At 38.4% G+C, this 11,822-nt stretch overlaps 1 long non-coding RNA gene across 1 annotated transcript; it reads right to left on the bottom strand.

Annotated features, from left to right (window-relative positions):
- Positions 1-1,687: 1,687 nt before the first annotated feature.
- LOC308293292 lies at positions 1,688-11,367 on the bottom strand. The gene is made up of 8 exons (XR_013962447.1): positions 11,347-11,367; positions 9,148-9,404; positions 7,184-7,230; positions 6,856-6,901; positions 5,125-5,214; positions 3,772-3,809; positions 3,519-3,578; positions 1,688-1,949 (listed from the first exon to the last, which is right to left on the bottom strand). It is a non-coding gene; the product is annotated as an uncharacterized lncRNA (long non-coding RNA).
- Between the last annotated feature and the right edge of the window lie 455 nt (positions 11,368-11,822).

Here is an 11,822-nt window from a genome sequence, read left to right as displayed (position 1 = left end):
GCATATGAATATCAACCTAAAAAAACCAACAATATAATCAGTGAAGAAAAAAGGATTCTAACCTAAAAAAACAAATGCTAACTAGCTTCATGTATGGTCATTGAGTGTTTCAGTAGATCCTACATTGTGTCAGTGATCCATTTAACATTTTATAAAGAGTGTAAATCGCTACATTGATCCATAATTGAACACTGCTTTAATTAATCCAGTTTAAAATGTTCCATCAAAGGGTTTGATTCATAAGATCTAAAGCAACTCAGGATTAACAGATTCATAAATTATATAATATAATATAATATAATACAATATAATATAATATATAAATTATAAACAAGACGGAACAAAAGAAAACAAGATAAAATCTAGGCTTTCATCACATCTCAATACACACAGTCCACTAGAGGGCAGCACACTACTACTGATCCTCACTTCAACTCACCTCAACCATATATATTATTATATATTATATATATTATTATTATTATATATAATATATTATATATTATTATTATTATATATTATACTCTATGCTCTCAACTGCTCTGAAGATTTTAAAAATGATCGTTTTCCCTTTTTAATAAAAGTCATGTTGCTAATGAGCATGTACCATTCTTTCCTTTTAATGTACCATGCTGAAACATAATATACAGCCATAAATCACAACTCTTGCATAGAGTAAACATCCCAATAAGCGACCTATACAAGAGTTATGATTTATGGCTACATCATATACATACATCTTAATCCTGACTACAGACAATACAACTCAGGGGTTCCCTAATATTTTGGCTCAGCTCAGGGCAGCCCTATAATTAATAACTCCAACCCTATCATATTCATATATACTATATCATAACATATTAATAGTTCACTATAATAAACCCTATATCGTATCATATTCATAGTTCACTATAATAAACCCTATATCATATCATATATATATTCATATATACTATATCATATTCATAGTTCACTCCCAGCACTTTATATGGCATGTTATTACCTTTAAGCTCATTTAAGAATAAGATGATATAAGGACATCAGAATGAATGTGTTTAGAGTAAAGTCACATTATGGCACCAGTGCTGCTTGTGAGAACTAAACTTCCCCAGTTATAATTTAAACATTTAGCAGACACTCCTCATCCAGAGCCATTTACAATAAGCAAGACAATACATCCAACATTACACGGAAAGAAAGACAAATCAAGTTAAGTAGGCTTAATGATTCAGGGCTCTTGCATAAATTCCAAATATCACATCATCTCACAGCACCCCAGGGTGTCTGACTCTGTGCACCCACTTTGGAAACCCCTGACATAAAGACAACCCTGTCTTTATATCCCTATGTCCCATGTCCCTAACCCTGACATAAAGACAACCCTGTCTTTATATCCCTATGTCCCATGTCCCTAACACTGACATAAAGACAACCCTGTCTTTACATCCCCAACCCTGAACCTAACCCTGATATAAAGACAACCCTGTCTTTATATCCCCAACCCCAACCCTAAACCTAACCCTGATATAAAGACAACCTGGTCTTTTTATCCCCAACCCTGATATAAAGACAACCCTGTCTTTATATCCCCAACCCTAAACCTAAACCTAACCCTGATATAAAGACAGTCGTCTTCCACACAACATCCAGTTCTCAGGCAGAGGAATGAGAAACCAAGGAAGTTTAAAAGCTTTTATTGATTCATGGAAACATGCAGTTATTATATTATAGTTAAACTGTGTCAACATGCAAGCTCAACTGATCACATCTGGAGGAAACCGTGACCACGCAAGACTATCTTTTAGATGAATTTTAAGTACATTTAGTCTCACAACCTTCCAATGCAACGCATCATCATTAAAGAGTAAAGTAATGAAGAACATTTACTGAAGCAGTAAAAACAGGGACGGATCCATGGAGTCTGGAGTGGCTTCAGGTGTCCTCTCCACCTATGGGAAACAGTTAGTGATATTAGTATATTAAAGAGAACTTAGATTACAGAGAAGTCATTAAGAGTTCTGATCTCAGTCCCATATCCGCTAGTTTCATCCAGCAGTCACCAGAGAAGCTTTCATCACTGATCAGAATGTCAACATGAACACAATGAACATTAAGGCCCAGTTTACACTAGTCTCTCGTTCTGAATGAACATTAAGGCCCAGTTTACACTAGAGAAGCTTTCATCACTGATCAGAATGTCAACATGAACACAATGAACATTAAGGCCCAGTTTACACTAGTCTCTAGCAGCAGTCACTAGAGAAGCTTTCATCGCTGATCAGAATGTCAACATGAACACAATGAACATTAAGGCCCAGTTTACACTAGTCTCTCGTTCTGAATGAACATTAAGACCAGGTTTACACAGTCACTAGAGAAGCTTTCATCACTGATCAGAATGTCAACATGAACACAATGAACATTAAGGCCCAGTTTACACTAGTCTCTCGTTCTGAATGAACATTAAGGGTTAGGGTTAGTCACCAGAGAAGCTTTCATCACTGATCAGAACGTCAACATGAGACTGAATGAACATTAAGGCCCAGTTTACACTAGTCTCTCGTTCTGAATGAACATTAAGGCCCAGTTAACACTAGTCTAGTTTCATCCAGCAGTCACCAGAGAAGCTTTCATCACTGATCAGAACGTCAACATGAACACAATGAACATTAAGGCCCAGTTTACACTAGAGAAGCTTTCATCACTGATCAGAATGTCAACATGAACACAATGAACATTAAGGCCCAGTTTACACTAGTCTCTCGTTCTGAATGAACATTAAGGCCCAGTTTACACTAGTACTCAGTCACTAGAGAAGCTTTCATCACTGATCAGAATGTCAACATGAGACTGAATGTTTCTGAATGAACATTAAGGCCAGGTTTAGTCTCGCGAGGCCAGACTGTTGCCTAACGTGATTTGCAAATGCTCCCGTCAACAGTCTGGGGCACGGAAATAGAAACCATGAGTGTGAGATAAAGCGGATGTGACGCAACCGCTCCCTTGGTGCAGTAGCAATAACATGTCCTACTGGAAGCGTCATGTCTCCTTTCAATATTTCTGGGGGAGTTTTGTCTCTCAGGTGTTGTTGGTGTTACCTCCATGATGTTTTCAAATGTTTTCTAAACTATACACCCATAACAAGAATATGCTGCTCAAATGACTGTCAGTGCGAGTGTGTGTCTGTTATGTTTCCAGTGGGACTACAGTTCAGTGCAGCAGTGGCGACTTCCGATAGTCGCCGTTCGGGAGCTGTCGTTCCAGACTCTATATAGCATTCAGAGATTAGATTGTGGAATAGTTGTCTGGCTACGCAAGACTAAGTTTACACTGCCGCCTGAATCACATCTGTCACATCCAGATTGGAATCTGATTGGTTTAAATGGTCACATGGAACACATCAGATGTGATTGGTTTAAATGGTCACATGGGTTTGGTTGCCAGTGTAAATGAGGTGTTCACTCAGCAACATGAAGTCAGAGCTTCGTTCCTTAATGATGCTGACAGAAGCAGCTTACCTGTTGTTTACATGCTGCTGCAGACATGGCAACCCTCCACCACCGTCCATCCTTGATCACCTGGAATCAATAAACAGTGATTAATATTGTTCCGTTTCATCTACAGATTATTAATCATGTTTTATTGGACAGAAGGGACACAACGTGGCTCAGTAAAATAAGTCGATCATTACGTTCAGTGAGGGCAAGTTTATCATCATAGCCAGGTTATTATAATAATAATAATATGGATCATTAGTGGGTAAATAATTACCAGTCAGATCATCTGTGCTCCTTCAGCATCATGAAGACCTGAAGAGCAGAGACCAGGATTAAAGATGGAAGCATCACATATTATCATAACCCATCTACCTACTGTAGGCATCTATCTACACTATCCATCTATACATGAGGATTAAAGATGAAGCATCACATAAAATACAGCTTGATATCAGCATGAACAACTATCCATCCATCTATACGTACCACACACAGTGATATGTGTAGGATGCTATATATATTCTTATAATAATGTATGATAGTTGAGTGACCACCACAGACACCTGTCAGTCAGGGCAGCCAAAGACCATCAGATGATCTGGCACGCATATGGAGAACCTGAGGCTACAGTCAGAGCCCTGGTACTTAGGACAGCATGCTGTGAATACTCTATACTCTATTACATTACTCTATTACATTACTCTATTACATTACTCTATTACTGGAGAACCTCAGGGTACAGTCAGAGCCCTGGTACTTAGGACAGCATGCTGGGAATACTCTATACTCTATTACATTACTCTATTACATTACTCTATTACTGGAGAACCTGAGGGTACAGTCAGAGCCCTGGTACTTAGGACAGCATGCTGGGAATACTCTATACTCTATTACATTACTCTATTACTGGAGAACCTGGTCCTTAGGACAGCATGCTGGAAATACTCTACTCTACCAGAGGTCTTCAACAGGGGGTCCTCAGAGTTACTACAGGCATATGGAGAACCTGAGGCTATGATGAGAGCCCTGGTACTTAGGACAGCATGCTGGAAATACTTTTACTCTTATTACTTTATTACTGGAGAACCTGGTCCTTAGGACAGCATGCTATTCACCAACTATTGGAATATCAAAGTCACTATTGGATGTTGTTCACCAAAGTCCAATATTCACTTTTTGTTCTTTTTTTCCCTCTTTAATAAATATATAGTTTATAAAGCTTGGCTAGATAGGAAGTCATAAGAATGAGTTCTCAAGAATGGTTCTCAAAACTCTTTAGGCCGTGACCCCCAAATTAAACACATTTGAACTGGGGATCCCCACCCTGACAAGCACTTGGAATTGTAGGTATTACATTTAATGTGACTCGGTTCCACAGATAAACATTGTGAAAATAGCAGATCTACATACGAGCATCTCCGAGCATGGAGATCAGCTATTTTCACAATGTTCGCCTCTTGCTTACTTAATATTTGACAGTTTGGCCAGTCCTGTTGAATTTTCCACTATTCCAATACTTTGATTTAAACATGATTTTAAAAGGTCTGATAAAACACTGAATAGTTTCTCTTGCCATAAAGAATCAGACAGCTTGTTGATGAGTCATTATAAAGAAGCTGTACTCTACCTGTTGTTCACATGGTGGTCCAGACATGGCAACCCTCCTGTTGGTCACATGGTGGTCCAGACATGGCAACCCTCCATCACGTAGAATCAACTGAAATGAAAACAAGATGTTTTAATTCTCATGGTCTGTGAGATCTACAGATCAACTGTAAAACATGTTTTATTGTACAGTAGGGCTGCAACTAAACATTACCTTCATAACAGATTAATCTGACAATTTAACTCATTTAGGCCTGGTCCAAGTTTTCAGAAAAACGTCAAATATAATTCAACAAACAACAAAAAGAAGTTGCACATATTAACTGTACAACACGTGTTCCCAGCCTGAATGGTTGTACCACTTAAGATTTGAGATTCTTTTAGACATGTGCCAACTAACAAAGACATTAAAGAATATCTTGCTGATTGTGTTGCTATTAAGACAAATAACAAATTAAATAACTTTTTATGACTGCAAAGATTTGATTAAAGAAAGTTAGTCAGGCTAAAGGGTAACCGTGCTCTTCAAAAAGGTCATTTAAAAATGTTGTTCTTGGCCATATATCCCTGTATGTACGGTATCCTAACCCTACAGTATATCCCTGTATGTACGGTATCCTAACCCTACAGTATATCCCTGTATGTACGGTATCCTAACCCTACAGTATATCCATGTATGTACGGTATCCTAACCCTACAGTATATCCCTGTATGTACGGTATCCTAACCCTACAGTATATCCCTGTATGTACGGTATCCTAACCCTACAGTATATCCCTGTATGTACGGTATCCTAACCCTACAGTATATCCCTGTATGTACGGTATCCTAACCCTACAGTATGACCTTGTATGTACGGTATCCTAACCCTACAGTATATCCCTGTATGTACGGTATCCTAACCCTACAGTATGTCCCTGTACGTACGGTATCCTAACCCTACAGTATGACCTTGTATGTACGGTATCCTAACCCTACAGTATGTCCCTGTATGTACGGTATCCTAACCCTACAGTATATCCCTGTATGTACGGTATCCTAACCCTACAGTATATCCCTGTATGTACGGTATCCTAACCCTACAGTATATCCCTGTATGTACGGTATCCTAACCCTACAGTATATCCTTGTACGTACGGTATCCTAACCCTACAGTATATCCATGTATGTACGGTATCCTAACCCTACAGTATATCCCTGTATGTACGGTATCCTAACCCTACAGTATATCCCTGTATGTACGGTATCCTAACCCTACAGTATATCCCTGTATGTACGGTATCCTAACCCTACAGTATATCCTTGTATGTACGGTATCCTAACCCTACAGTATATCCTTGTATGTACAGTATCCTAACCCTACAGTATATCCCTGTATGTACGGTATCCTAACCCTACAGTATATCCATGTATGTACGGTATCCTAACCCTACAGTATATCCCTGTATGTACGGTATCCTAACCCTACAGTATATCCCTGTATGTACGGTATCCTAACCCTACAGTATATCCCTGTATGTACGGTATCCTAACCCTACAGTATATCCCTGTATGTACGGTATCAATACAAATTCCAGCGATTAGTTTCAGATTAGATTATGATTAATGGTTGCAGACCTACTGTACAAACTGACATAAACCATGGCTCAGTAAAATAAGTCGATCATTACGTTCAGTGAGGGCAAGTTTATCATCATAGCCAGGTTAGCGTTATAATTGTTATAATAATGAGTGACGATCATATATTAATTACCAGCTCGTGTTCGTCTCTGGTCCTTCATCAGCATCAAGACCACAGCCTGGGAGAGCAGAGAACATTGAGGATTAAAACCCATTTAGACCTACAATTATTTCATGCTTTAACTAGTGAAACATAGATCTGCTGCAGCAGGCAGAAACTGTCAGATTAGATTATAGTTAACTGTTGCAACCCTATTGTACAAACTGACATTAAACATGGCTCAGTAAAATAAGTCGATCATTACGTTCAGTGAGGGCAAGTTTATCATCATAGCCAGGTTAGCGTTATAATTGTTATAATAGTTATAATAATGAGTGGCGATCATATATTTATTAATTACCAGTTAGAGTTCATCTCTGGTCCTTCATCAGCATCAAGACCACAGCCCTGGAGAGCAGAGAACATTGAGGATTAACACATTTAGACCTAGAATTATTTCATGCTTTAACTAGTGAAACATAGATCTGCTGCAGCAGGCAGCAACCGTCAGATTATGGTAATGGACAGATTATTAACGTTGCAGAACAGTTACTCAAACAGAACAGATCATGGTGTAATGGACATATTGAACAGTAGTGTAATTGTCAGTTTGTTCTTCCCCTTAATGTTGCTGAACAGTTACTCGTTGAACAGAACAGATCATGCTGTAATGGTGTAAAGGTTTAGTGTTCTTTCCATTAATGTTGCTGAACAGTTAATCAATGAACAGAACAGATCATGGTGTAATGGATTGAACAGTAGTAGTTATAATAGTAGTAACAGTTTGTTCTTCCCCTTAATGTTGCTGAACAGTTACTCAGTGAACTCAACAGAACATGTTGTAATGGTGTTAAGGTTTAGTGTTCTTTCCATTAATGTTGCTGAACAGTTAATCAATGAACAGAACAGATCATGGTGTAATGGATTGAACAGTAGTGTAATTGTCAGTTTGTTCTTTCCCTTAATGTTGCAGAACAGTTACTCAGTGAACTGAACAGATCATTGTGTAATGGATTGAACAGTAGTGTAATGGTCAGTTTGAACAGTAGTAGACAGTTTGTTCTTCCCCTTAATGTTGCTGAACAGTTACTCATGGTGTAACGGTCAGATTGAACAGTAGTGGTAACAGATTACTATAACAGTAGTATATAATATAATAGTAGTAACAGACAGTTTGTTCTTCCCCTTAATGTTGCTGACCAGTTACTCGTTGAACTGAACAGATCATGGTGTAATTGATTGAACAGTAGTTAACGGTCAGATTGAACAGTAGTAGTTATAATAGTAGTAACAGTTTGTTCTTTCCCTTAATGTTGCAGACCAGTTACTCGTTGAACTGACCAGATCATCATGTTGTAATGGTGTAAAGGTTTATATATCTATAACAGTAGTAGTTATAATAGTAACAGTTTGTTCTTTCCCTTAATGTTGCAGAACAGTTACTCGTTGAACTGACCAGCGACCGTCGGTGAAAGAATTCCTCTGGGCTTCAGTTTGACCGCGAGGTTCTACGATAAGAGAACCCACGGCTTCGATAGGAGCCTTAATTACTTTATTCTACGATAAGAGAACCCACGGCTTCGATAGGAGCCTTAATTACTTTACTAGTGATTTAATTAACCTTAATGAATGATAGAACTAATGAGTCTTATTGGCCGCTCAGTTCTACTATAGAGAACTGACGGCTTCCATAGGAGCCTTAATTACTTTAAATAAATCTGAAAAGTATAAATTCAATCATGATCGACACAAATTTGTCTTGACTTAATGTTTGAGTAACAGAAGTCTAATGCAGTGGTTCTGACTGGGGTAGAGCACCCCTAGTGGTACACAGAGATACTCCAGAGAAAAGATAACATTTAATGGTTATGTTTAATGATAAAACATTGACAAAATGTATGTGAACCTGCTGCTCTGTGAAGCTTTAAACCAAATGAAGAATGAATTTTACAGTTACTGAATAGAAAACAGGCTAGTTACTTTCACATACTGTATGTCAACATAGACATATCCAGGCTTATGTCAGCATTTTCTACTCAAAATGTTGTGGATTAAAGGAGGTGCTTTGATTCAGCGATCAGGAATAGGAGTTCTGAAAGCCCAAAGGTTTGACAACCACTGGTCTTTAATGCATGTCATCTGAAATGACAACCACTGGTCTTTAATGCATGTCAGCTGAAATGACAACCACTGGTCTTTAATGCATGTCAGCTGAAATGACAACCACTGGTCTTTAATGCATGTCATCTGAAATGACAACCACTGGTCTTTAATGCATGTCAGCTGAAACGAGGTTGAGAAGGAGCAGCGTTTAGTGTGATTTACCTTGGATCCGCAGCCATGATGAGAAGACCCAATGTCCATGAGGTCCCAGGGGTTTCCCTGGGCATCCAACAGGGGTCAACTCTTCTCAGGGGTGAAGACCTGGACATCTTGGGTGCGTTGGAAAACGCCCGCACCGAGCACATTCACCCATCAGTTTGTATTGACCGGTGCACTCGGTGCCGTGTTTTCAAATGCACGCCTCTTCTCAGTCCATCCTGAAGGAGATTCATCTTTAGAGAAAACGTCTGACACCAAACCTGAAACACACAATGAGACAGTCAGAAAAACACATTCAGAGTTCAGAGCTGAAAATAAGTCTGGTTCCAAGCCTGTGACACAAAGAGATTAGACATTTGCCCCAGACTGGTGAAAACAGCAGATCTACAAGCTACGAGTGTCGCGCCACTTGTACATCAGCCATTTTTACTACTTCTTACACATTTGTTTCATATTTATAGAATTTTAGATTTCTTCCATTTATTAATGAAACTACTAGCATTCTCTTTTTGTTCATGAAAATCTTGGTTTCTTTGGGGGAACACTTTTTTGAAAAGGTTTTAAAATTAAAAACAAAGTGTAGGTAACAGATATGTGTACCCCGTCTAAATGGGTTGATTAGCAGGTATTAAATCTACAAACCCACAAGCTACCATTCATTATCAATGGAACCCACTTAAACATACAGCTGACATTTATATATCTGATCAAATAAAACGCTGGTTTCAACTTAAATACAAAGCTACAAACATGCAGTCTCTTGTATCGGTTGCCAGGTTTGACATAAGCAGGTTTATAATACAAGCCCTTTTAGGCCACATGACAGAAACACATTGAAATGAGCAGATCTACAAGCTCACAAAGTGTTCCAATGTGGTACAATGTGGCATGTTGAGCTTGTAGATCTGCCCCTGCATTAGTGTGAAGCTCTGGGTCCTGAATTAACTACAGTATTGCATCACATACTGCTGCGTCAACACTGCAGTCAATTTCACATCTTTTCATTTAAAAGCAACTTTACAGAAAAACAAGGCCAAAGTAGCTTATAAGCAGACGTGGCAACACAGCTTTGTATCTGCTGCCGTTAGCATGCAGCCAGCTGCTAAATGCTAGCTAACAGCTTCATCTGATAGAATGACGCTAACAGCTCTGTAGATAGAATACAACTAGAGAACAGCTTACACATGATGCTTGCTAAGCTAAGCTAACTGTTCACCAACAGATACAGAGCAGTGGAGCGTGGAAGCTAGCTGCTAGCTAACATCTACATGATGCTAGCTAGCTATGGCTTAGCTAGCACTTAGCTTAGCAGCTAATTAGCCACTGCACCAGATAGAGTAATGTGTGCACCACCATGTGCTACAAGCTAACCAGCATGTTACCTAGCTTATAGAGTTAACATAAAGATTACCATGTGCTTGACACGCAGCAGGTTAGCTTAGCAACACTGCTAGTCACTTCAAAGGCTAGGAAATATTCAAACCAAGCCTAAAGTATAGCATCAGTAAAATGTTTTGATTGATTGATTGATTGAAGGCTTTATTAGAAGTTTGCATAGGAAAATGTACAGATTCATGACGGTACAGTTCACTGGTACAAGGTCTACTAAAAGGAGATCCATGAAAAGACTAAGCTGTGCATGATTAAATATGAAGAAAAGCTTCCATGCTTTAAATCATATTGTGATCTTGACTGACAACTTATGCAACATTCATTCAGAGATATTAAAACAATCCATCTGCCTGTCAATATATTTTAACGATCACCAAATTCACTTAGAGACATAAGCCCAACACACCTCTAATAAATACATGACAACTTAAAAAAAAAATCATTCATCATCTGACACGTTGTGAGCTTGTAGATCTGCCTTTTCTAAAGGAGACCAACATGGACAGATTTTTAAACATCAGGAAACTAAAACACGTTGAAAAGACATCAAACAAGGTTTAAACCCACAAACTACCAAAAGGCTCATTTATAACAACGTTACAATTAAGCACAAAATGGCTTCTAATAAACAGACACGATTTAACTCTGTGTTCTTTCACCATATAGAGGTGTAATATGGTGAAAATCACCATATTATAGATTATAATATTACATAAAGGTTCAAACCATGTATCAGAGAAACGTTGAATAGGAATAGATGTATTATATTAGATATAGATAGTCATAGACATTATATAAAGTTCTTCTCACCATGTCTTTAGCAGAGAAACGTTGAAGAGAAAAACCGAACGTTGATGTTCATCTATTTATACAAGACTTGCCCTCCAAGCAAGCCCCTGCTGATTGGTCCCTAAGAGTCACGTGGTACGAATGGCATGATGGGATATGTAGTTTGATGGCTTCATTTGAGGAGGAGATTATTCTAACTTGCCATGACGACAGCCCGTCTTTAAGCAATGAATTAATAGACTGTGTAAATAAGGACCATTTGGACAGAAATAATAAGTAATCAGGAAAATAAAAGACACGACTTGTTTACATTGAGATCTTTTTATCATCTCATTTTAACTCATATTACTGGAGACCGTTTTACTAAATTAATTAATATGACATCTTTTTAATACACCGAGGTTCCACACCGGAACCAGACATTGACGGGTGATGTTTCCTGGGGAGGAAGTTAGTGGCGTACCCACTTCCTGTCCAGAGCGGAGGTTCGAGATCCC

This window comes from Nannobrachium achirus (genome assembly GCF_963921795.1).
Source record: "Nannobrachium achirus genome assembly, chromosome: 10".
In the NCBI taxonomy this organism is placed as follows: domain Eukaryota; kingdom Metazoa; phylum Chordata; class Actinopteri; order Myctophiformes; family Myctophidae; genus Nannobrachium; species Nannobrachium achirus.
This window is presented reverse-complemented; position numbering and strand designations above follow the sequence as displayed.